At 39.2% G+C, this 25,501-nt stretch overlaps 1 protein-coding gene across 1 annotated transcript in view; it reads left to right on the plus strand.

Annotated features, from left to right (window-relative positions):
• hmgb2a (high mobility group box 2a) overlaps positions 1-25,501 on the plus strand; it is a 228,958-nt gene that overhangs the window by 34,143 nt on the left and 169,314 nt on the right. The window lies entirely within an intron of this gene.

A 25,501-nucleotide genomic window follows, 5' to 3' on the forward strand; every position in this document is an offset into this window, starting at 1 on the left:
CTAAAAACCTATTATGGAATCGCGAGAAAGTTTCAGAGCGACAGACACACAGCGTCCCCGTAACCATAGCAACTCACTCTCACTCCTGCCTGCGTGGCACGAGAGGAGAGGGAGAGATGCAGAAGAGCCGCTGACTGAGATTACTCTGAGCAGCATGCATGGGAATAAATTAGGCCTACAATATAATAGATTTGTGTATATTTCTTCTCGCCTTCCCCCGATGGTCTGAATAACTCTCTGCTGCACGGTGCTGCTCTGTCTCGTCTGTCCGTGCGCTGTCAGTGTCTCTTTTCGCGCCGCGACGTTATCAGTGATGACTTTGTTTTTCACTGCGTGAGAAAATGGACTTGTGGCGTGAGAGCGTGTGCAAGTGTCAATTGCGTGAGTCTCACAGTCAATGCGTGAGAGTTGGCAGCCCTGGCGTCTCCATTGGCTTGCGCGACGCACGCGAGCATAGACTTTAAAGCCTTGTTTGAGTGAGGCAGGCAGACGAGACGTTCAACTAACGTCAAGGTTAAGAAATGGTATGGTCCACTTTAGGAGTGTCTGAAATCGTATTACAAGATTCTTCTAGGCATGAATATGGGAAATATATTGTAATATTTACGATTACAAGTAAGAAGGATATATAAATATTTCGACCTCCCCGACCTGTTGTTTTTACCTCTTTTGGGGGGGTCCAAGTCTTAATTAGGGGGGTCAGACCCCCAATCCCCCCCGTAATGCCGTAGTGCCAGTGGCTGTAGGGATGGACAGTAGACACCAAGGAGTCCTGTACGGAACCGGTGCCACTGAGCATGCATTAACGGTGCCAGTGGGGTTAGACACTGGGTCGGCTTGTGCAGCTCCTTGGCTAGTTAGAGATTTCCACTTGGCATGTGTAGATGTGACAATGGGGTTGGGCTTTTTTCACTGATTAGATTACCTTGCATGATAGTGGTAGGCAGCGTGTGTCAGATGGAAGAGGTGGTTCTGTAACATAAATACACTGTTGAGCTTTCTGAAGATGTTATCGACTCAGTCAAACACTGGGGAAAGAAGGTTCTCACTTATTAACTTCTGTAAAATACACACATTGGCACTCTTATTGATTGTTGAAGTTTGGTAGCCAAGCCATTTGGAGTTGGATTTATGGAGATTTATGACGGCATTGCCTGATCCCGGCTCTGTAAACGCAGTGACAAAAGTCTGAAGTTGCTTGGTAAGTAGAATCTATATGTAGCCTCTAAAAAGCAGTACACATAACATCAAATTCTGTTTGCACTTGAACTTGTAGGTTTCATGTCCAGTGCACTTCAGAGTATGCCATTTATTTACAATTCATTCCGATGTGCTGGAGATAAACAGAAAAAGTAAATGAATAATAAGGAAATATCCTAAACAAATAAAATGAAATAAATACATCCTTTGTCCTCAGATCATTATTATGTGTAACAAGTTAACAAATTAGGTTAACTATAATTTAAACAAACATTCCAAATAATAATTATAATGAAATGAATCTACTCTGAGGCAAATTTATCTTTCTTTATCTGTCCATTGTTCACACTAAATCTTCCATCGTTTCTCAAACAGAAACAGAAGCACATGGCTAATTATTATGCAGAATGACGTCATCGGACCTTCCCGGGTGCAACGGAGGAAGCTGGCTGTCGGACCTTGCGGTCGGATATTAACTCTAACAATCCTGCTTCCCTGGTTGGAATTATGCAGCGTTCCATGCAGCAGTGATATTACGATGGTAGTGAGGGCTTAATCCCCTAAGAAGAACAAGCTACTCACGTTTTCTTCATGGACGCACATGGTCTGATGTTTGGAGCAGCCAAGTGGTGTAGTTGGTAAGTTACCGGACGTCAGTTCCGACAGCCATATAGATACACAGATGCTCCCAATCAACCGGGGGAAAGAGGGTGTGAAACATTAGGAGGCAGGGCCGACTGATTGCAGGCCATGAATCTTTCTAACTGCAGGGAGAGTGTGTATTTTCGGCGCAATGGGCCTTCGGCGCAATGGGCGTTTGTTTTCAGGATAACGGGCTGTCGGACAAATGAGCTTTCGGTCCAATGAGACATTTTTCGGACTATTGGGGTTTCGGAATAATTCCACCTGTCTCCTGTCATAATGATTTTCTGGTGGAAATATATGCCACTCATACTATGTTTCTCCCATCCCTTGTATATCATATTGCTACACAAGATTGAATAATTGTTTAATGTCAATCATGTTTTAATTTTGTTTACTGACCCTCGCGTCTTTAGGCGTCTACCTGTATTATAAATGTTTTTGCCCACCAGTCTTGTCATTTGTGTGACGTCAGCTCGATAGAGCAATAATTGATTTTACGTTCACTCAAGTAACTTACCTTAGGCCTTCTTCGGCCGATCTCCTCTGAACCGTGCTGGGTGACACACCAAACAGATCCGCGATTTCTCGGGTTGATAGACCAGACAACACAAAGGTAGCGAGCACATCGCCTGGAATATCCAGAGGTGGGCGTCCGGCACCTGTGCTTGAAGTAACTTCTTGGACATCTTCCACACGAACACAGTGCTCAATCAGTCTCAAACAATTTAAAACTTCGACATCCATGTCTATATCTTGAAGAGAACTTATCCGCCCGAGTATTTCTAAAAGTCTTCAATATGGGCCAAAATAGTGTCCGCTGATAAACCATGTTGATCAATTTGATCTGCTAAGGATAGCATAGTATCTCGGAGCCCACCAATGTCTTCCATATTGTCCGCCATTTTGTCTGCAGCTAGGTCCTTCTCCAACAGCTTGCATATATAGATTCAGTGCTGTTCTGGTGCTGTTGCTTTGGTCTGAATCTATGAGATAACCACGCCCCATTCATTTGAATATAACAGATGGAAATAAAAAGCTGGGAAATAAATGTGGCATTAGGAAATAAAAGTCCCTTGAAATAAATAAATGTGGAATTATGAAATAAAAGTCCCCTGAAATAAATAAAAGTAGTCCTTTGAAAAATGTCATTTTGAAAAAAAACCAATTTATTTATTTATTGAACTGTATTGACTCATTTATATATTTATATTTACATTTATTTATATATTTATTGCCTCATTTATTTATTTCAGGATTTATTTCATAGCCATATTTATTTATTTCATAGGCATATTTATTTATTTAGCTATTTATTTATTTATTTATTTAATATCGACTTAAATGGCATTCCATACAACACACACTACTCGTCTTTAACAGCCTCCTTTTCCTTGTCAACCACCTCTTCACTGATCACGTCGCCTACATCATCCATCCCCTCCGCATCTGACAGATTAACACCAAACAATTAGGTACCTTATTTTGCTACGACAAAACCCTCACACGAAAGGGAGCAGCTTGTATATAATAGTGTAGCACAGGCCAATGAAGGCTGTGACCTTCAAATGCCATGGCTGCAACTGCCTGCAATACATCTATTTTTCCCATGGTGCAGCTGAGGGCATCACAAGCCAAATTCAGGTCAGGCAGTCAGTCAGTCAAGTAACGCTTAGTGAGATGATGCGCTTCGTCGGATGGCCTCGGATGGCATTTTTGATTGTGAGATGCAGTGTTTCCCATACAGAAGCACAAAATCAAAATTTGGTCAGTGTGTAGAAATGGATCTAAATCGATCTCTAATGCTCCTGATGTGCGCATCACGTCATGTCTGTAATTTGGAGATGTACAGACAGCAGACCAGCAGCATTGAACTCAATTGGACTCACAGAGTCTCCCGGTGTGAAACTTAAGGATAAGGCTGGTGTTTTTTAATGCATTGCTTACCGTCAACAAATGCTATGAAAATAACAAAATCAGCAATGATTTTGTTTTGCCAACAAGTCTCGTCCATGTAGCCGGTGCCCAATGAAGCCATGTCCCAGCAGCCATAGAACTCCATTGTATTAAAAAAACGATTAAAAACACGTCAAAGAGCCATGTTGTTGCTCTGGGCATCTTAATTCATCATTTTTTTTAAGGCATTTTTATGCTTTATTTGACAGAGAGTTAGTGAGAGAGAGACAGGAAGGTATGGGAGAGAGAGAGGAGAGGACATGCAGTAAATGACCGCGGGCCGGTTTCGAACCCGGGTCGCTGCGGGAAGGATTGAGCCTTATGGTATGCGCTCTATTCGGTGAGCCACCGGGGTGCCCCGGCATATTTCATCATGGCGATGCACCGGGCCAGCTGACTTTTTCCTCAAACAACTTAATAAGCCGGCTGTAGACACGTTTGCGATCTCAGGAAAGTAGTTCCGTAGCACCGAAAATAGTCCCCGCCGTAATGAAGAATTTGTTCCCATTTGAATTTGATTTGGTAATAACTACAACAGCCTGACTTTTCGTGGTAACAGTTAGCGATTTTAAAAATTGAAACTATGTCTTTGTGAGCTGTATTTCAAGGTTTTTAGCTTACAATTGGAGCCAGTGACTTCCGGGTTGACGGCTAAAAACGGTACGTGGGAAGTCAGAAAGTAACGGGAGTAGAGCAAACGCATTGTTGATTTTGTTATTTTCATAGGATTTGTTGACGGTAAGCAATGCATTAAAAAACGCCAGCCTTATCCTTTAACATTCCATAGTCAGTAACAGGGATTTGTAGACAGTAACTCGTCTTCGCTGCCCTACAGACTTTAACCCTCTAGACCCCAGTAGAATTCTAGAATGTTGCTGCAGTTCACTGGGAATTCTCACTTAAATCAGCATTTTCTTGCTCATTCCAAACAAGCAGCTATATCTCAAAAATAAAAAGAAATTGATAATCACAATTTTTTCCATTTAAAAAAACACAACTTTCCCTTTAATCTGGTACCAAATACATGGCAAGGCGATGCAGGGTGTCTCCTTCAGTGTCATTCAAAGTATGACAACAAAACAGATCCTTCCTATCTTGGCTAATGATAAGCTTTCAAAATCCATACAAAACCTCCAGCGCCTCAACCCACACAGTAATAAGGTCAGACAGTAATAGTCGCCAAACAAATATGGAAAAAGTTGCCAAACTTATATGGATAAAAGTCGCCGCAACCCGGCCAGTCCTCCTACCGACTCTTTGGCGTACTGCCTCCCGGAAAACAGCGTCTGTCTCCAGCGGTAAGAGCCACACTGAAAAAAGAGAATAGTTGGACCAACTTAATTGAATTACTTCAATTGGTAACACACAAATGAATTAAGTTTTTTCAAATCAAGTTAACAAGTCAGATGTACTTAATAATTTGATTGCTTTCAAATCAACAGTTTGCATTAATCCAACTTAAATTTAAGGCAAGTCAACTTAAAGTTTCCAATTTTTCCAACTTAATTATTTGTTTTACCCAAAAGTAAAATACTGCTCATTTACAACCTAATAGTATGGTTTCAGTAAAAGTAATTTTTGTAGTAACCTTAGTGTGTAATTTTAGTTTGTTAAATATAACTAAAATACTGTCTTAACAATTAAAATTTTAAGTTGGCTGAAAGAAAAATCATAGACTCAAATCTGATGTTTTTCAGACTTTATTATATAAATGTAAAAAAAAACATACTATTAACTTTACGGTCACCAACACAGCTTTTGGACCAACACATTATGCATTAAATGTATAAAAAAGTTTTATCATTTATGTCCTTTTTTCTAAAACAAATATGCACAAAATGCATAACAGTTATTAGGACCACAAATGTTATTTTCTTAAATATGGATTTAACAAGTGCAAAGTAGTGCAACAAAGTATTATGCAAATATGCATAACAGTCTCAACACATAGTGTTATCACACCAGTATGAAAAAGTGCGCAACAGAGTTGGGCAATGAGGCAAAATCTTTCCTATACAGAAACCCCTTTAACCAGCTATAGCCAGTGAATATTATGAGATTAAACGGTGTAAGTGAACACTGGGGAGGAAAAAATGTAAAAAGGCACTTATTTTAGAGTTTTAAATCAGCTAAAACAAATCAAGACAACCATAGCGTGTAACCATAGTGTGTAATGTAAGTTAGCCTTTTCCCACCTTCCTGGCAGCCACCGGTTTCAGTTCATGGCAATACAATTAAGTTACTTGAACTGAAAGTTACTTTACTGAACATGTAGTTGGCTTCATATTTGGCATTGAGTCATTCTTGAATGTACAGCAGAAACGATTAATCAATTAGTCGATTGACAGAAAATTAATTGGCACCTATTTTGATAATCGATTAATTGTTCAAGTTATTTTGTAACCAAAACTACCAAAAATTATCTGGTTCCAGCTTCTCAAATGTGAATACTTTCTAGTTCTATTAGTCTTCTATGATAATAAACTGAATATGTTTGGGGTTTAGACTGTTGGTTGGACAAAACAAGGCATTTGACGACGTCACCTTGGACTCTGGGCACTGTGATGGACTTTTTAATATTTTTTGACATTTTATATACCAGATGATTAATTGAGAAAACAATTGGCAGAATAATTGTGAATTAAAATGATTTGCAGCCCTAGTTGTATGTTTGTACTGCAACTAAAGATTATTTTCATTATTGATTAATCTGCTGATTATTACTGCTGGGAAATTGTGATGGACACGTTTTCACAATATTTTGATATTTCATAGACTAAATGATTCATCGAGAAAATAATCAGCAGATTAATCGTTTATCAAAAAATTTGTTGTAGCCCTACTACCAGTAAATTTCAAGTCTCTTCATGTTTCATACTACTATACTACTACTAATACTCACTGAAACCAATGGCTTCCTGGAAGGAAGGAAAATGCGTTACATTCTAACATACATGCTATGGTATGCTCTTGAAAATTGTCAGCAGTGATGTTAACTGTACACATCTGTAGTAAACAGACATAATAACACATAAAACCAACATATACTAACACCACAAAGAGTTCTTGTGAGCTCTAACCATTAACACGGCTTTTGCTCTACAGACACTGTGTGTTGTGTAACTGTTTTTTGGAACACATCAAAACTGAAATGAAACCTTTCCCCACAAATAGAAGGAAACATGTTTGGAGAAAACAATAACAAACTCCTGCTTCTACAAAAACCTGTTACAAAATAAGTATAAAAGCATTTCACATTGTGGTTTGAGGAATATTTGTTGTGTTTATATTGATTATGTCTCTTGGAGCAAACAAAGGTCCAACATCCGAAAGAGGCTCAATTTGTACATGTCTAAACACCATTGTGCTTCCATAATATGGCAATAGGCCATTTTTTGGCCCAGAGGAAGAATACATCCTAGTGTGTCGTTACTGCGAGCTTTGAAGTCTGCCATACAGATTTTGGACTTTGGGGGACATCTTGTGCTGCTCAAGCTGCATGATGATTTTCTGGAGCACCTCAAAAGTGAAATGAAGAGGTTTTGGATAAGCTAGGTTGAGTGCATATATCAAACCTAGAAGCAGGGCACAAGCTGAGGCGACTGAAGTCAGTTCATGCAACACCTCCACGCCCTCAATGACAATGCCAATGTCTTCAGGTGGCTCCTGCAGTCCTTCCCCCTCCTTCCGAATGACAAACACTGCCATGGTGAGCTGCTCCAGGTCCCTCTGAGCATCATCTGCTCCAGAGTCCTACAGAAGGGTACATGACACATAAACACAAAACATCACTGGCATCCCTTTGCACTGTTATGCAGTAACTATGCCTTAGGTATGGGACAAAAATATCACTGGCCTGAGTCCTACTCTGTGATAACTCACTGATTATCCCGATGCCTCATCTTGATCAGAACACAAAAATAATATCTACCACCACAGTTTATGAAAGGTTTTTGCTAGGGCTGTACAATTATTGAAGACAATGGCTACATAATCATAATGACTATATTTCACTGAATAATGCCAAAAGGGATCACACTATATGGATTTGGTACAGGTTCAGCCACACATCTCATGATTGGCCAAGTCTGGTATTAAGACGGGTCATGGTGAAGTTGAAAAGATATTTATGTTGATATTTCAATGTTAATTAAAAAGTAATTTAAGGATACTTTGTGTCTTGATTTTCTGTTGTTTTGGTAATTTAGCCACAATGTGCCAGTTTTTGGTTGATGTGCCAATGTGTGTTATGTGCTAGACTATTTCTTGGCTGGGTGTCACCACACCACAACCAGCAGAGAGAGGTGTATCAATCCAACCATCTAACTGTAAGCAAGAGAAGATTTCCCAAAATGTCAAACTATTCCTTTAAACTTGTACAATCAACTAAGCCAAGCAAATCCTTATTACTTATTACAGTATTGTTGCTAGGCATTACATTATGTCCAATATGGCCAAGATTACAAATACAACATGTAATCAATCCAACCAGGCTTCAGGTGTTATGGTTGTTATTACAGTTGAGAAAATCTCCCTTTTACAGCATTACTATAAATCTACAATATTTTTTGTGTGCCCCTTTGACAAGATGTGCTGACATGCAAATTACTGTTGAAACTTACAAGATATTCCTTGATCAGGTCATCTGCATCTTCTCCCAGGAAGATGATGAGGGCTTTCAGGACACACTCCCTCCGAAGATGAATGTCTTCAGTCTAGGACAACATAATCTTGATTAATTTTATTTTTCCAAATCTCTGAAGACACGCGCGCACACACACACACACACACCAGATCAACACAATACCCGACAACTAATGTCACTTTGCTCTATTGTTTTCTGGCTAGACTTTTATTAATTGTCCTGTCCTGTATTTATTGTTTTGTTTTCCCCATGTTGTCCTGTCAATGTTCTGTCTTTTGTCTTGCAATAAATAAATAAAAAAAATAAAAATAAAAAAAACAACAGACGGACATTTATGATGCCAGAGTTTCATAAAAAAAAGAAAAAGGGATGTGAGCTCAATGGTGTAGCTTTTGAGTAGCTGAAAACGTGCCCTGCATATGAAAGACGCGGTCAGTATTGGTCTGCCCATGTTAAACTGTGACACCCTTCTTAGCTACCAAGGAAACTCAGGGTCTCCTTTGATGATACAGATTTACCTGGTCCAAGGTGTCCATGATTTCAGCAGTCTTTTGGCGTGTTGCTCCTCCTTTGGCACGGATGACTCTGATCAGCTGACTTGAGTGCATGTCTAACTGGGCCATGAACTTCTCCTCAAGAGGAACAGCCGTGAGCCTCTGGAACTCTGCATTTATCTAAAACAAAAACACAAATGACAGTGGATATGGTATCCTGAATGAAAGGGAATGCAACTGGCCTCGGCCTGTATACAATCTCAGTTTTAACAAAGTAACCACTGAAGTATACCTGTACAATGGCCAAAATGTCAATACACCAAAAAGTATAACAAATATGGAAACTGAAAATGTAAAATCTGTCAGTAAGCACAGTGTTAACTTAATCTCAACCACACCAAATTATGACCAATTCATAAAAGCTCACGGTAACAAAACCAAGATACAGACTTTGATCACTCCAGTACAATTACCTCTTTCTGTTGGAACAGTGCAGGCCATCTGTCCTTTAAGTCCTTAATGATGGGTTCTTGGTTTACCACCTCCTGTCGTCTGTAGGCAAACGTGTGAGCCATTTTGTCTGCGATGACCCTTTCGTTGTTCCTTATCCCGATCTCTGTCAGAAGTTCTAGTCTCTGTTTTTCCAGACTTTCCAGAGTCTCACCAGTAGGGAAGGATGGATAAAAGTTAGCTTCAGCTTGTTTTGGCCTCTTCACTTTTTTAGCAGGGAAAGCATCAGTAGTAGCTTTGGATTTCAGGGAGTTTACTGACAGCTCTGGACACCCCTGCAATTTGAGCTGAGTCCTGTAGTTTCCCATCTTGTACTTCAGTCGCTGTTTCCAACCGTAGCAGCCATTGAATGAGCCAGGTTCTTTCAAACAAGGGTGCTTTTTGATTAAGGCCTCTGCAACTGTGCAGAAATGTCCATCCTCTGGGTAGGCCTTGTATTGGTAAATTTCTTCTGCTAGTCTATTCAGGATATCAGACTTCATTCGGGAGCTGACAGTCAACATTTTGTGGCTCACATGGTACTCAGAATTTCCCTTCTCTAGCTGCAGCTCCGTGTCATATGAAAATTGGGGAATTGGAAAGTCCCCTGGCCACTGTTGTGTTCGAGATGACACAGACTCAGGGGATGAGAGGATTATTGTTTGTCATTTGATGCCAACGAAACACAGTCATCAGACTCAAGTGAAAGAGATGATGTGGTCTCAATGGCACTGATCAAAGGTGGATTTGTTTGCTGGTGGATCACCTTGATTGTCCCCAAAGTTCAGTGGTAGAATTCAGATTGAAGAAGTTGTTGCCAAAATCTTGGTCCATGTGTTGCAGTCTGATGTTGCCCTTTAACCCAAAGGTAGTCTTTATCTTGCTGAGAAGGTCATCTAGTGACTCTGGTATGCCATTTGGAAGAGTCAGTTTTTCAATGTTGTTCTCCCCCAAAATCACCTTCAGTCTTGCAGGCTTCGAACCAGCCATGGCAGTCTGAGAAGGGTTAGGGTTAGGGTTAGGGGCACAGTTAGTAAGGTTCAACATGTGAGGCAAATCCCCTCTAGGAGTACCACTGACTAATTTCTGATTAGGGTGTCTACTTCCCTGAAGTAGGATAATATGAGGGAGAATTTATTGTACTGTTGTATTAGACTGCATTAGTTTTAGCTAGGTGGACCTAATAAACTGGCAACTGAGTGTAGATATTAAATGATAAAAAAGGGTTAAGCAACCACAGGAAAGACACACTGAAAATAATTCCTTATTATTCACATGGTTAATTTATTATCTTACAAGTGCGTTATCCTACTTCAGTGAACGGACTTAATAAAATGGCAACTGAGTGTACATCCCTGTCCCATTAGCATTTGCTGACTGGATTCCAGCGGCCTAGATAAAAAAAAACTGACATAATGCCTATACCCTATCCTCAACCTCAATGTTGGGTTCCATGAAATAAATGAAAGCTGCAGTAGACAACTTGGATAAATATGCAAGAACTTGAATGTTGAAATTTGAAAGCTCTGATGGGTTATTAAAACTTGGGCCGGTTAGGCCCACACACTGTGCCCACATAAGTGTTCTCAGAATTTATGTCCTGTTATTTACCTACTGTAAGTATTTGTAGGTCAAATCATGAAGACCACCTTTGACTGAAACACCATTCTGGCTTACGGTATGAAATAAATATGTTTTGAGAACACAATAGTAGTGTATGACTCTGGCTTTTGTTTTCCCACTTAATAAAATAATTTACCACATTCACAGGCCTCACCCTTTAAACATGGATATATTTTTACATGTTCTCTGTTGGAGGCTCAGTTTTCAGGTCAGTTCACATTTCAGGGCCTTGCTGGGCTTTTTAAAATAAATTTGTCCAATTTAAAAGGCAGTTCAAGCTGGCATGGGTTATTAATTTGTGCGTTTTACTATACAATTTTTGCAAAACTATTAGTACATTAACAAAAGCTGTTGTTGAAGCTCAAGTTAAAACAGTCACGTTAACTATCACATGCACTTCACCTTTACTGTAACTGTTGAAATTACTTTCAGTTCAGTTTGTAAGTCCAAATATTTTGTTCACTTCAGAACACACCGTTCTGTACATACAGCCACATTACAGCCTTGTCAATAGCACTGACCATAGTACTGTAGCACTCTATTTTAGGAGTATAACTTACCTTAGGTAGTCCAATGAGTTGTGTCCAGGCCTGAAGTAACCACCACCAGTCATGGAAAAAATCATGAGAAAAAATTTAAAATCCATTAATATTAAGAGGAGGGGGAATTTCTATTCAGTGTTAAGCTTGAGTTGTGTTAAGCAGTATTACACGTGGCTGTCACGGCACAAACTAACACAGCTGCTTATTAGCACACTGGCACAGCAATGCTGAGTTGGGTAACACTTAGCTTAACGTTAGCCACCTAGCGAGTTTTAGCTGTGGTGCTTTCACACAGTGAGCATTTATCGCAGCCTCCATAATTTCCAACGTAAACACTGGGAACGGAAACACACGTAAGGCAGCCTTGCCACTGAGGCCAGCCGGCGCAACACGTTATCACTGCATCTCCCACAGCGAAGTTTGGTTTGCTTTGGTCGGCAGCCTGACGCACCTCCGTGCGTGCATGAGAGCGGCATGCACCCTCTCTCCTCCTCCTCCTCGACCATCTTCGTAATTACATTGGAAGCAATGGAGGCGGCGGCAGTAAATTCGCGCTTTCTGAAAGCACCACAGTTAAGACAAAATTACACCTTCCACATCTCCGTGGCCGTGAGGTTCTGGGTTTGTCCAAAAAGTGTGACCGCGCGGCGTGCACGGTTACAGCCTGACCGTGCACGGTCCGTGCACGCCAACAAACGTGTGAACCAACACTCACGTACACACACGTGGTCTGAACAAAACTGCAGACGCGGGCCCTGTAACTGCGCCATAGGTGGCAAGCTAAGCCTTACCCAGCTCAGTATTACTGCGCTAATGTGCTAATAAGCAGCTACACAAGTACACAACATGAATACACAACTTTCAGTTACGGTATTAAACCATGAGAGTCCCGCCCGCAAATTACTAACCTACCTGTCTGCTAGCGAACTAATTTATCAAGTGATGATAACTTAATGGGATAATCTCGCTAGCAAAATGCTAACAGGCACAGCAGCAGGGCACATTTTAATAGCTACTGACCAGCTAAAGTATCACTGGGCTATTAATGTTACTAGAAGTGTTACATATCAGTGGATTGAACATAAAGCTATAACAACACATTTTTCACAAAACCAGCAAAATGCATCGAAAATGTTACGCTAATTTAAAACTTGCTACGGTTAGCATGACTTAGCGATAGCTGGTTTAGTTCAGTCAATTTACTAAATACTTAAACAACAAAATTTAACCAATTCTGGTGGACCATTTTATATCTAACATATTGCATTACATACATTTTATATAAAAATTATAAATTTGTCTTGCATTAGACTTACCGTTCTTTTTGACGAGAAAATGGCGGCTCAACTGCAGGTGGAAAAATCTGGAAAAGACGTGGACGTCATGACATCAGACGCACGATACTAAGAGAAACCTAATTGACGCGCTTTCACTGACAAAAGAATAGCAGGTTAAGGGAACAAAGTGTAATTTCAAGTTGATATATTCCACCAAAAGTAGCCATCACTAAAGCAGAAAGCTGAATGAGACTCATTCAGAACATTACGTTACTTCAACTACTACTGAAATACACTATTTACAGTGCAGGTATGTCCCGCTGTTTAGTGAAGGTGATCTTGTGTCTTGTTTTATCGAGCAAGAACAAGCGATTTCGATCAAAAGACTTCAACTCACAATGTCTTTGTAACTTTCCACTACATACGGCGGGTCAGGTTCTGTCTCACAGCACAATCTGACAGCTTCCAGAAGGTTTTAAAAGCGTGACGCTTAGCCGGTGAAGCCATTGTTAGATCTACCGGTGGAGGACGACTAAACCCGGGGAATATCAAACGTCTCAGTGTCACCAGCTAAATTTTCCGGTTCCGGTTCCGGTTCATCGATGACAACTTGAAGTATATATAAAACAAAGCTGATAACTTGATTTTCAGTTTTTGGTACATTTTAAACGATTTAAAGGAGGGGTATCGCTTGCTTTTTCAGCAATTTTATATAATTACCTGGTGTCTATAAAATACATCTGTGAAGTTTTTTTCAGTAAAAATCGTTTAGCTATATCTTTAGCTATTCACTTTCCAGTGCTTGTTTCCCACCTACAAGAGAATAGGTAATTTTACACAAGCAGATTCTTATGTTAATGAGCTACTGCTCTGATTGGCTGGCCATTCTGCAACAAACAAGAAGACATTAGCATAATGGCTACCGCTCCAAGACCGTACATGTTCGAGCCTGAATCCGATCCAGAGAATGAAGACATTTTGGAGGAACAAATTCAACAGCATAGGTCACAGCAGGATGTTTCAGAATGGTAAGTTGATGCTGTGTTGGTTAACTGTAAACTGTTGCGCCTTCATGCATTAGCTTTATGATGAGTCTAATGTGAATTAGCATACATAGTTGTGTATGCTAATTGTTTGCTAATATGAATTAGCATAGCTACATAGTTATGTAGCCTATGTTAAGGAATAGGCAATCTAAAGTTAGCAATTTATTTGAATGAATAATGCTGTATCTATATTTACTGACTATAGTGGCTGGCAGATCCATAAGTAGCTATGGCAACATACATTGGAACCAGCTTTATGGACCAAGTTTCTTTAATCCTGTCAATTGTTACTCAACCTCCTAGGCCTTACCCTGCTTATAGCAATCCAAGTTTACAAGGAATCCCTGTTATATTTGACGTGGATGGAGACTGATCACATTTTTATAGTCTGTGCACTATTCTGACAGGTGTACTTGTGGCAACTGCCAGAAGATGCCCACAGAAGCAGAGAACGTTTGCTGCAGAGAGATTCCAAAGGTGCAGTTGCTGTGCAGGTTGACAAGTATCAGCTATAGATATGCAATGTTTAAACAAGCTTTCAAGATAAAAATGTGTCCAGGTATCCACATAGAAACACAGTAGGTTAAGGTCTTTCCAGATAAATAAAAAATAAACAAGAAGTACCTTGAATACAAAACCGTAAGTTTATTAATGCTACATAAGCGCAGAAGTGCTCACTTATGCACTTTTGTTCATTTGTGTGCTTACGTGTAGCATTAATAAACGTTCACTTTTTGCATTCCAGGTACATCATGCTTATTTTTCAGACAAGAATGTGATTGTTTTATCCTTTATATAATCCTACCTTCTGCATCCAATAGGTCATGAGGAGGTGTAACCAGCTCCCTGAGCCACCAACCTGTATGGTGGACCACCCTGGCCTTCATCCTGTCTGCCTTAATCCCTATTCTCTGCAAAATGCCCTAAATATTTATAGAGCAGACTATGGTCCCTTGTATCTCCGGAGAATGGAAAAGTAAATCCAATTTTTTAACAGCTAACACAGTGACTTGTAATGTGTGAAATTTGTGCAGTTGAATAAAGGAATCAGGCTGCCATAAATGCAGTGTTTTTTATGATAAACAACAAAAACATACAGTATCAAAATAGGTAACAAAAGGCTTGAAACATTGCCAATGTGGCACACTAAGTCAGGTGTAGGTCATGAAACAATAATTTCTTTAATGTGATGTAAGTTAAAAGTTTTCTTATGTTTCCTATGCATTTATGGGGGGAAAGAAAAGTGTTCATGGTAATTAACATTCAAGGTACAAGGTTATTCATCGTCAGTGTCATAGTTGGGTAGGAACACCAATAAATCACCAGTAGGTGTCAGTATCGCTACGTGAGCAGCGTATGCGCTGGGAGAGTCACGGGGAAGTCTCGCGGGAGTACGTCAGAATGTGAGAATCGCTGTGTACACGATGGAAGCAGAAAACGCTGTGTAGCGATTGTGAATCTAAAGATATATTTTTGTATCTTGCAGGTAAGCTGGTGATGTTATTTAGGTATTCTGGGCTAGGGAAATGTTAACTCTGTACTTCGATGGCACTGTGTTACGTTCTGTATGTGTTTATTTGCAACCGTTTTGACTGTGTATGATTAGCTAGTTAACGGCTAATGTGAGGTTCATGGCCGACATGTTCGTCATAGCACGCGGCGGGAGTCTGAACAATGAGCCCTCAGGTGAGGGAGCCCCCGTCGCTCATATTACTATTTTGTATTACTGTGTGTTATGCTAAGCAAAGATTATTCAAATGGAAATGTATGAGACATATTACCGTTGAAAGAGTGTGAGAGGTGGTGTAACTCTTTCATCTTTGTGCATTTGTGATATTTTGTTATTGCTATTTTGAGTACGTCAGAATGTGAGAATCTGTACACGATGGAAGCAGAAAACGCTGTGTAGCGATTGTGAATCTAAAGATATATTTTTGCATCTTGCAGAAAATTTACATTAAATGTGTAGCACCAGATTGAGCCTGTGGGACGTCATTCTGCGCACCGCTACACCAACCATACAAATTACTCAATCATGAAATGTCTTATTTGTCTATTTACATGTTTCACTTGCTTCTGCAGCCAATCCTCATAAAGGGAAGCAGAATTAGCAGGTGGTAAAAAGGGTAATGATTTGCTGTACATAAAACCATTTCTCTCCCTCGTGTCATTGTCTTTGGTATTTCTCCATCGCTGCATGCCTCCCACCGTCTCATACTCCTCTGTACATATACCTCTCTAGCTAAACAGATAATTATGCACCTCTTGCAGTTTTATTGCCAACTAACCATTTCTTCAAAAATGAGGTGAAATTAATAGGAAAAAAAAAGTGTCTTGGACAATAGTTCCATCAATCTAGACTTGATTTTAGAATTGGAATAATGATGCTGTGGAAGGTGGATTTTAATTTCATTTTATTTTTGGTGAAATAAATGCAGTAATGATTATGTTTAATGGTCAATGTTATCTACAAGTTGCTATGAAAATAGTGATAAGATTAATTTTGAAATTGGGTAACTGGAATGACTGCATTTAGAGTGCAATATGGAAGCACTCAATGAAAAGAGATAGAGCACACAATCAAGTAGTTGCTGCCAGTATAACAATAAAAAAAATAGAAAAAATAGCTATGTACACATTTCCTTCCAGTGATAATTATTGGTAGTGACACCAACATCTCAGCATCAAACCTGCATCATGGTGGATCTGTGTGAATGCAGTGTTTCCCCTATAATTGTACAAAAAAAATATTTTTTTTAATGCCAAAAATAACGCCAAATATCCATTCATTCGGAAATCAATAATCATTTGCGTTTGGGAGCCTCTGTGCGGCGCTGTTCCGAAACGTGAGTCAACCTCTGTGTCGTTGCCTGGGAAACTCTTGACGCGATGCGAGTGCCACTGCTATCACACCGTGTCCTAAATGCCGGGTTCAGACCATGGTTCAGACCACATACGGAAGCGCCGTAAAGCGTCGGGAAGCGCAGCCAGTTTCCTTTCGGCGCCCATGTTAACCGATTTGACCGTTCAGACCAGCCGCGCTGCGGCGGGTAGCTCCGCTCGCGGCTCGCGATCTGGAGCGCCAGTTTCGGTGTCTGGTCTATTTTCTCCGCATGCTGTGGTGCGCATTTCACAGGAAAACACCATAGAAAACACTATAGATGGTCATATCTTCATTATATCACCACAGAAGCACAAATATATTAAATGATCAACTTACCAGGGTCTTCACTGTTGTTGTTGTTGTTGATGAATCCATCTGTACTAATGCAAGTTTTAAATGCAACACATTGTAGGATGATGGTCTCTCTGGTTTTGAATTATCACTTGCCTTTTGAAAATTGCGTCTGTTATTGAATTACCACAAAAGTAAACAAGGATACATGTTTAGGTTTGTTTATTTAATTTATTTAGGCCTATGTCATTATTTAGAGAGAGAGAGAGAGATCTAGGTCCCCTAGGCTTTCCTAATTATTGCCTGATCACAAGTCACGACACAAACAAATAAACGTGACAGCTTTGATATGAAGGAGTTTGTGAAGAAAGGGAGAAATTAAGAAGATGAAAGACAATGTTAATGTTTGCAAACCTCATCATGTTACACAATGAAATAAACTACACCTTTTTAAACACTATATTTTATTAGAAGACTATTTAAATTGGACACCATACATTTTAAAAGACTCTTTATTAAAATCATGTACATATATGCAAATTCCTACATATACATATGCACATTAACGCCTCGCTCTTCGACAGAGAGCGAATGAACCAATCTCCTGTATTGACACCAAATTATATTGCACCATGCAACCAACAGGTTGTATTGAGAGGAGCCCAGGCAGGAAACACCTTAGCTCTGTTCGAAACCGTTCCCTATTACAGAAATAGTGGACTATATAGTGTTTTCGCCATTTTGTACTAGTGTCCGAATTCTCAACGATTAATTTGATTCACTATATAGTTCACTATAAAATACGGACAATGCACACCAATTTCTAGTGAACAGACCATGTACCCTACAATTTATCCCGTATTCATAGTATTCCCATGATGTCACATGCATTTCCTACCAAAATGGCCGCCCATTCATTTGAACGTAAGGTGCTCACCGCCTCATACGCCAAAAAAGTTGTTTCTTCCTGGTTTACTTCCGTGATGTGCGGCCCACGGTGCATGCGCAGTAGTGTCTGCTTACGTACCCCCGCCAGAAGTAACGCGCCCACGAGCGAGCCCTGCCGCGTTCTTGTCATCAAGTGAGCAGGTCAGGAGCGAGCAGCTGCAGGTGGGAGCATGGGAACGGGCGGTTTGGTGGGGGAGGGGCGACTGTGAGAGCTGAGTAGAGAGAGAAGGAATCTCCTAAAGTTCATATTCGTCTGCCCCTCAATACTTAATGTTCATTCAACATGTAGATCTAATTTAGTTTTTTATTTGTAAATAACCTATTCAACTTTTGTAAGAGGATTTAGAAAGTTATGTACAAGATGGAGCTGTTATCTTCGACTCAAACAGGCGTACGTAATTAATCCAATCGAAATTACATTACATTCTGACATTTAAATGCAGCTTCAGTTCCTTGCTATTTTATTTGAGTTACTTCCCAGGTCAAAAAGTAGTATACTTTAGTGTATTAGAAATATAATTTAAGTATACAAAAGTTATTACAAGTATACTTTTACTTTTTGTGCTTAATTTAAAGTATATTTAACATGTACTTTTAAAAAGTGTACTTCAAAATAGATGTCATTAAGTTCAACTTCAATGTACTAAAAATAAATATACCAATTCTGCAATACTTAAAGTGGTATTTCAGTGAACTTATAAAAAGTGTACTTTATTGTAAGTGTATTGTAAATTTTACGTAAGTGTACTTTTAAAAAGTATACTAAATTGCAAATACTTATAGTGGTAATTTAGTGTACTTATGAAAAGTATACTTATTTTCAAGTCCTTTGTAATACACTATTAGTATGCTTTATTAAAGTGTACTTTAATTTCACTTCATTAGAAGTGTATTTAAGTATACTTACAAACAGTGCACTTTAATGTTAGTTCATTTTAAGCTGTACTTCAGTGTACTTTGAAAAAGTATATTAAATTGCAAATACTTATAGTGGTAATTTAGTGTACTTATGAAATTCATTTCGCTAAAAGTGTATTGTAGTATACTTACATGAAGAGTACTTTATTCTAAGGAAAAGAACCAACCTTCTCTGGAAAGGTTGAGGCCTTCCTTGATGCCCCGTCAAATAAGTCTTGTTCAATATGGAGGAATTACATATACACTCAGAAATAGGGGTACAGTACAGGTCCATTTCTGTCCCTACAGGTACACTTGTCCCTAATGTACCCTCAAAGGTATGCTAGTGGACCTTAACATACTAATTGTGTACCTTTTTTGCACCTAAAAGGTACACAGACATTTCTGACAGCAAAAGGTACACATTTGTACCATTTTACCTCCAATTTAAGGTACAATAAGAGCATGCAAATTTGGCAGTATCATATGTATAGATTTAGGGGTTCGGGGGGAGTTAGGGGCTTTATCAGTTTAATGTGCAGTTTTATTTTAATACAGCTCTCAGTCTGTACGGTCTGCATATGAGTCAGTAAGGCTGGCTTACTTAAAAGCATAGCTTGCTGAACATTTGTCATTTTCAGGTGTTTTTTGATTATAGTTCTTATGTTTATCCATGTCTTCATTAGTACGCAAAATGATATGGTAAAAAAAATGGTTGTGTGCTTAATCAAAAAGTAATCAGTAGGCTCATGAAATGGCTATCATTTTAATGTCAGCATGTAAATTACACTACACAGAAAACACACTGCCAGCAGGGGGCGGTAGGACGACTTTCCCGGCTATCAGGATTTTGACCTCTGCCCCCTTCCCCCCTCCCCCCTCCCCCCTCCCCCCTCCCCCTTTCAAAACTAACGGTCAGCCTTCATCTCAGCCTTTTGGTACCGCGCGCTCTCACAGTGATGCCCTTGGGTGTAAAGTGGTGCCAAAATGTCTCGTTTATCAAGTTTGTCAACGGATGGGCTCATTAAAACACCAATAGAAGCTGGAATACAAGTGACGAAGAGGCACAGAAATTCAGGGGTAAGTTAACTCTTAAGATCTTGGTAACTAGCATGCTCTAATTATGCTAATGTTAGCTAAGTAGCAAGGCTAATCATCTATTCATCGTGTGTGTGAAATCATTCTACCAATTCAGGATTGCACAACATGGCTTGTTGCTAAAATAAGATGAGTCTGTAGGTACACGTTATTTCAGGAGCGATTTTATCATCCACCTACACAGGTTTTGGTTATTATAGGAATTCTATCCAGCTAGCTAAAGTTAGCCACATACTAGCACATAGCTAGCTAGGTTAACGTTAGTTATTGAGCTAACCTAAAAGAGTTAACCAAGAGCGGGAAAACATGGAGATAGATTTGAATCAATACAGCCTGGGACTTGCGTGCATTTTTCAGGCTAAGTGGAAATGCAGTATTCTTAAAAAAAATAATTCAGATTTCAACAGATAGCTAAATTGAAATCACAAGTTCAGCCGTAGCGTTTTTTTCCTTAAATATCTAACAGTTAGGCAGGCTCATTGCTTAGCCTATTTCTACCAGTCCCCACTCATATGCTCCAATGGAGTTAAGTTAACTTGGGCAATGTTGACAGAGCAACTAATGTTAATCCTCTAAATGTACATAGCCTAAAGGGCAGTTTATAGTACAGCGATTTATGATCGTCACCACCTGCGATGATCATATTCTATCGTCGGTCGCAATGACATGTTGTTTATACTTCCAGCGACAGGCGATCTGTCGTCTTTGCGATGGTCGTTGCGCCCATCGCTGAGACTTAAATTGGATTGAACTTTGACCCCATCGCTGGCTCAGTTGTCATGACAACATTATGGAACTCTCTTATCCTAACGTCGATTAATTCTCTGAGCTCAAATTAAACAGTAATCAACAGCGTGAAAAATAACATTGCAAAAGCAGTTACATAACATGTAGGTACATTAGGCTATTCTGCAGACTGGTTTACAAACTGCATTATTATTATTTTCCTTTCAAATGGTTAAATTTTCAATTAGTGCAATTAAGAAAACATATTTCGTTACATGGCGTTATTAAAAGCAGACTGCAGCAGCTGGTTGACACGCTTGGAGTCTGTAGGCTCCGACTCGCTTTCAGAACGGACACAACAATGAACTTCACAACCTGGGAATATTTGCATTACTTTGAACTGATGGAAGAAAAGGGTAAGAACATTATTGTTACCTGTACATCTGAGAACTGAAAGCACTTGCCAATGTATTGTGAGCGCTATCCGCTGTTTATTTTTTAGACCAGACATGATTAATCAAGGCTGCCTCTGTGATCATACTAGTTTACCATAATATATATATATAAAGACGATCAGACCCCGAATAAATGAAAGCTGCTTGTTAACAGATAAGTAGATAACAGCAGATGATTTCTATAGCCTACTAGTGAGAACATCACCAGAAGACATAAAAGTTGTCAGGTTTTTAAGCGGGTAACTTGAAAGCACTCAACTGGGTTACTTTTAATAAAGACTAACTTAGTAAAGTGCTACAACTACTTGCTATTTAGAACTATAGTAACAAATAAAGTAACTAGATGAGAGCAAATGACTGAACCTCTGCGATGCGTTCTATAATCGCTAGGGCTGGGTTTAAAAAATCGATTTTCCGATTCAAATCGATCTTCATTTGAATGATCCAATATCGATTCATAAAATCCCGAGATCGATCTTTTAATATATGCCCAATATATGCCTGTAGAGTCTGTAGAGTCGCACAACCTGCTAGCTCCGGCTGCCAGCTATTTAGCCATCTACTCACATCTGTCTGGCCGGCTGCTTTTATAACTGAATGTCACTAAATGTTCACACTACCAGAATTTGGTAGTGACAACAGAATTTTTGAATGAGAGTGACTGCGCATGTCTGTTAGCCTACATATTGGAGCAGACTGAAGTAAAATAACTAGACTCAGACTGTCTGTACGGGTAACAGGAGTCACTCCACTCCTCCGATCTCACGATGGCTGGAAATAATGTCTGTAACCATAGTAAAGTTTACTTCAGACCAATATGGCGGCTACCATCGCGGCATCATATTCTCTTTTTCCATCACAGGAACTTCATACTTTTAACAGCAACATTTGGGCTGAAGGCCGCAGAACTGAAACAACCGCAATGCTGAGGAAACAGACTGGATCGAAAAATTGAGAATGTCTCACAACACTTACCTCCGTCTCTTTCAAATTAAGGATGATAATGTTACATAACATAACGAGTGTTGAGCCTTAACGTCACGTAACAACGAGCTGTTCAGTCCCTGGTTCACACTATTCGGACAAACCGAATCCGATCTCAAATTCAGTATCAGTACCTGAATTTTTCAGGTAGTGAGTTTGGTTATAGAATGCGGTTGTCAGTCTCCTTAATAACTGAACTGTGTGTGAAATTGCAAGGGGAGTTGTGCGTTTTTTTAGATGTTTCAAAATAATAGCGATCTCTGCCAAGCCTCTGCGCAACGTGCAGCGAACAGTTGCCATGGTAACGACGGACTCAACTGAAGTGTTACAGCTGAAACTACTAACGCTAAATACAAGGCCTTAGCTGAGGAGATCATTTTAGGGGCTTCATTACCATGACCATGTAAAATCATTATTTAAACTGATTTATGTTTCCATCATTATTGGATCTCAGTTCTGTGAGTGCAGTAGTACTCAGGAGAGAGATCTAGTCTTGCTCTGAGAAGACTACAATATGCACTTTGGTATTATATTTATTACTATTTGTAATAATATTTTAGTTTTAGACTACTTACTACTTCTTCTGCACTGACTGAAGAAAGTACATGAAACATTCACAATTAAACATTGTCAAACATTATCAGTATATTTTTCAATTGAGCATTGATCCTGTAATAAAAATGTTTATTTATGTTATTTTAAGTCATGCTTTCATAAACATATTTAAGGTTTGTTTATTAATTCGGTAAAAATGCATCACCGGAAAAATGTATCTTGCCATCGCAAACATCCCTTAGCCGGCTACTTTTCCCATCTGGCTGGCTACTCAAAAATTTGGGGAACCCCCTGCTTGCACTATATTGTGTTGACTGCTGTAGTGTGTTGGTCATGTTAAATAAAAAGTACATTAATGTAACTGCTTTGGGGTCAATTCTTAATGTAAACATTAATATTTTTAATAATGCACCAGGTTAGAGGGTTCCTTGTACAATTTACAGCATTAGTTCTCTAAGAATCTCTTTCATATCCAAGCAAAATTGATATTGTAACTGAAATATCCCTAACCGAATCGATATTGAATCGAATCGAATCGGAAATCGAATCGAATCGGAAATCGAATCGAATCGGAAATCGAATCGGAAATCGAATCGAATCGAATCGAATCGGGACCTTGTGAATCGGAATCGAATCGATTCGGGAAATCAGTGGCGATACCCAGCCCTAATAATCGCTCTAGTGTTTATACTTTTTATGAGCAACAGCGTCCAAAATCAAAGTTGAGCGATGATGGAATGTTGGTGACTTTGTAGCGATGTCCATCGGGCGATCATAAATCGTTGTACTATAAACTGCCCTTAATGCTATGCCTGGCCCTTATACGTTAGTTATAGCCTTTATCAAAATCCTTCAATAGAATTCTGGATAGTGTTAACATCTGATGTAAAAGTTGCTGAAAATCTTTTCTCAAGGAGAGAACGAGAGAACTATTTTTTTTTTTTAGCGGTCTACCACTCCGACCTCAGCGTGTGTGTTTCCAAAGCCGCATTGAGTGGATGAGAGGCAGAGAGCGACTCCTGCTTCCCCTTAATAGTGTTTTTTGTGCATATGGCAAACATAGCGATCTAGTTATACAACAGTTGCATCAAAAAGAGGTATTCCCATTATGTAAGCTGGCCAACATCATTCTTACATTTAGAACGGAAATAAAATACCGATCTGCCACCCGATCGCCTTTTGGTCATGTTTAAGACAGCCTTGCTTGTTTTTACTGTATAATGTTAAATATATATATGTATATAGGGGTTCTTTCTTGTGTCCTTGGATAGTAAGACATGTAAAACAATGACACAATTTGTAGATTGGTAGGCTGCATAACGTTAGACTGTCAGCTGAGGATAATTTCAAACCCCTCACATCATATAAATGATTCAACTGGTGACAAGTTTATTTAGTGATGGTGCCAACCTAATTGTTTATGAGGTAATGTCAGCTATAGGGAATTTGCTTTTATTTAAATGTTTATTGAGTATGCTAAGATGAAATCATTTATAACTTAATTAGGCTAATAGTTGAATTAAAACTTCTTAAAAACATACTGAAAAAATACCCATTCTTAAGAACACCTTCTGGGGTAAGTATAACAAAACGACCTAAATAATATAGGGGTGTTAACACTACTTTGTAAACAGATATTGCTGTTGAAGGGAAGGGAGGTGAATACCACTTACACTCATTGCTTGTTGCAAGTTGAGCTGTTTTGAAATTGCAGGTCATGTCTGTTAGTTAGGGATGGAAGGGTGCACAAAAAAAGCAATAGAATAATTAAGACAATTAGACCTTACCTTACTGCTTCCTCAATATCCTACAGTGTTTAGCCTATGGGTCAGCTACACAAAATAGTATTGCAGGGTTTTTTCCTTCTTCCAAAATTGCCATTGATTGAGATTTGGCCTGGTAACTCCAGAGTGAGGTTTGCAACATTTCATTATCATCATCAAATATTAGCTATGAGTTAATGAGGTATTCAGTGTTGTAATAGTTACTGTTTTATCATTTTACAGTTTGATGAGGTCGAGCGCATCCACCCTTCAACAGGCTACATCTGTCACTGCTTCAGTGAGAGTTTCACCAGTGTACTACCAAATGTGCTGAAACTGGATCAGGGGAAATCGCCATTAACAGCTACACAAGGAGACAAGAGAGGATGCCCTAGCTGAGCATCTACCAGGTACTGACAGTAATCTGTTATGCTACTTGTAACTAATGTACTTGCACTTGCTTGGACTATTTGGCTCTAAATCAACTTTTTAATTTGGTTGGGGTAGCATTGGTGCTCCCAACTTAAAAAAACTGACAAGGCCCTATGAGATGTGAATTGAATGAAAGGGTAGTAAATAGGATTTTGACTAATTCAGTTTACATACTGTATTTTTCTGTTAGCGATTTTGAGTATTGACACATAAAAATGGTTTAATTCAGTTCAGGGTCCAAAATTAACTTTTTGGCTTACCTGCCAAGGTGGCTGGTAGATGAAAAAAATTACCAGCCAGACAGATTCTTTACCAGCCAAAAATAATAAATTGCTTTTTACTATTGCAATTTGCTATTATTACTATTTAGCATGTCACCTTGGTCTCATATGCGATTCTCAATCAATATTATAGTAGTGTGCAGTAATAATAGTAGTAATATTAACTGTATGCAGAAATATTAATTCAACTGTTTCAACACTAAAGTGTAACGCATTTCAGTTCAGTAGTTCACTGCAGTGATGGAGCTGCTGCTGAGGAACTGATTACAGAAG

Source organism: Centroberyx gerrardi, chromosome 3 (assembly GCF_048128805.1).
Source record: "Centroberyx gerrardi isolate f3 chromosome 3, fCenGer3.hap1.cur.20231027, whole genome shotgun sequence".
Lineage (NCBI taxonomy): Eukaryota > Metazoa > Chordata > Actinopteri > Beryciformes > Berycidae > Centroberyx > Centroberyx gerrardi.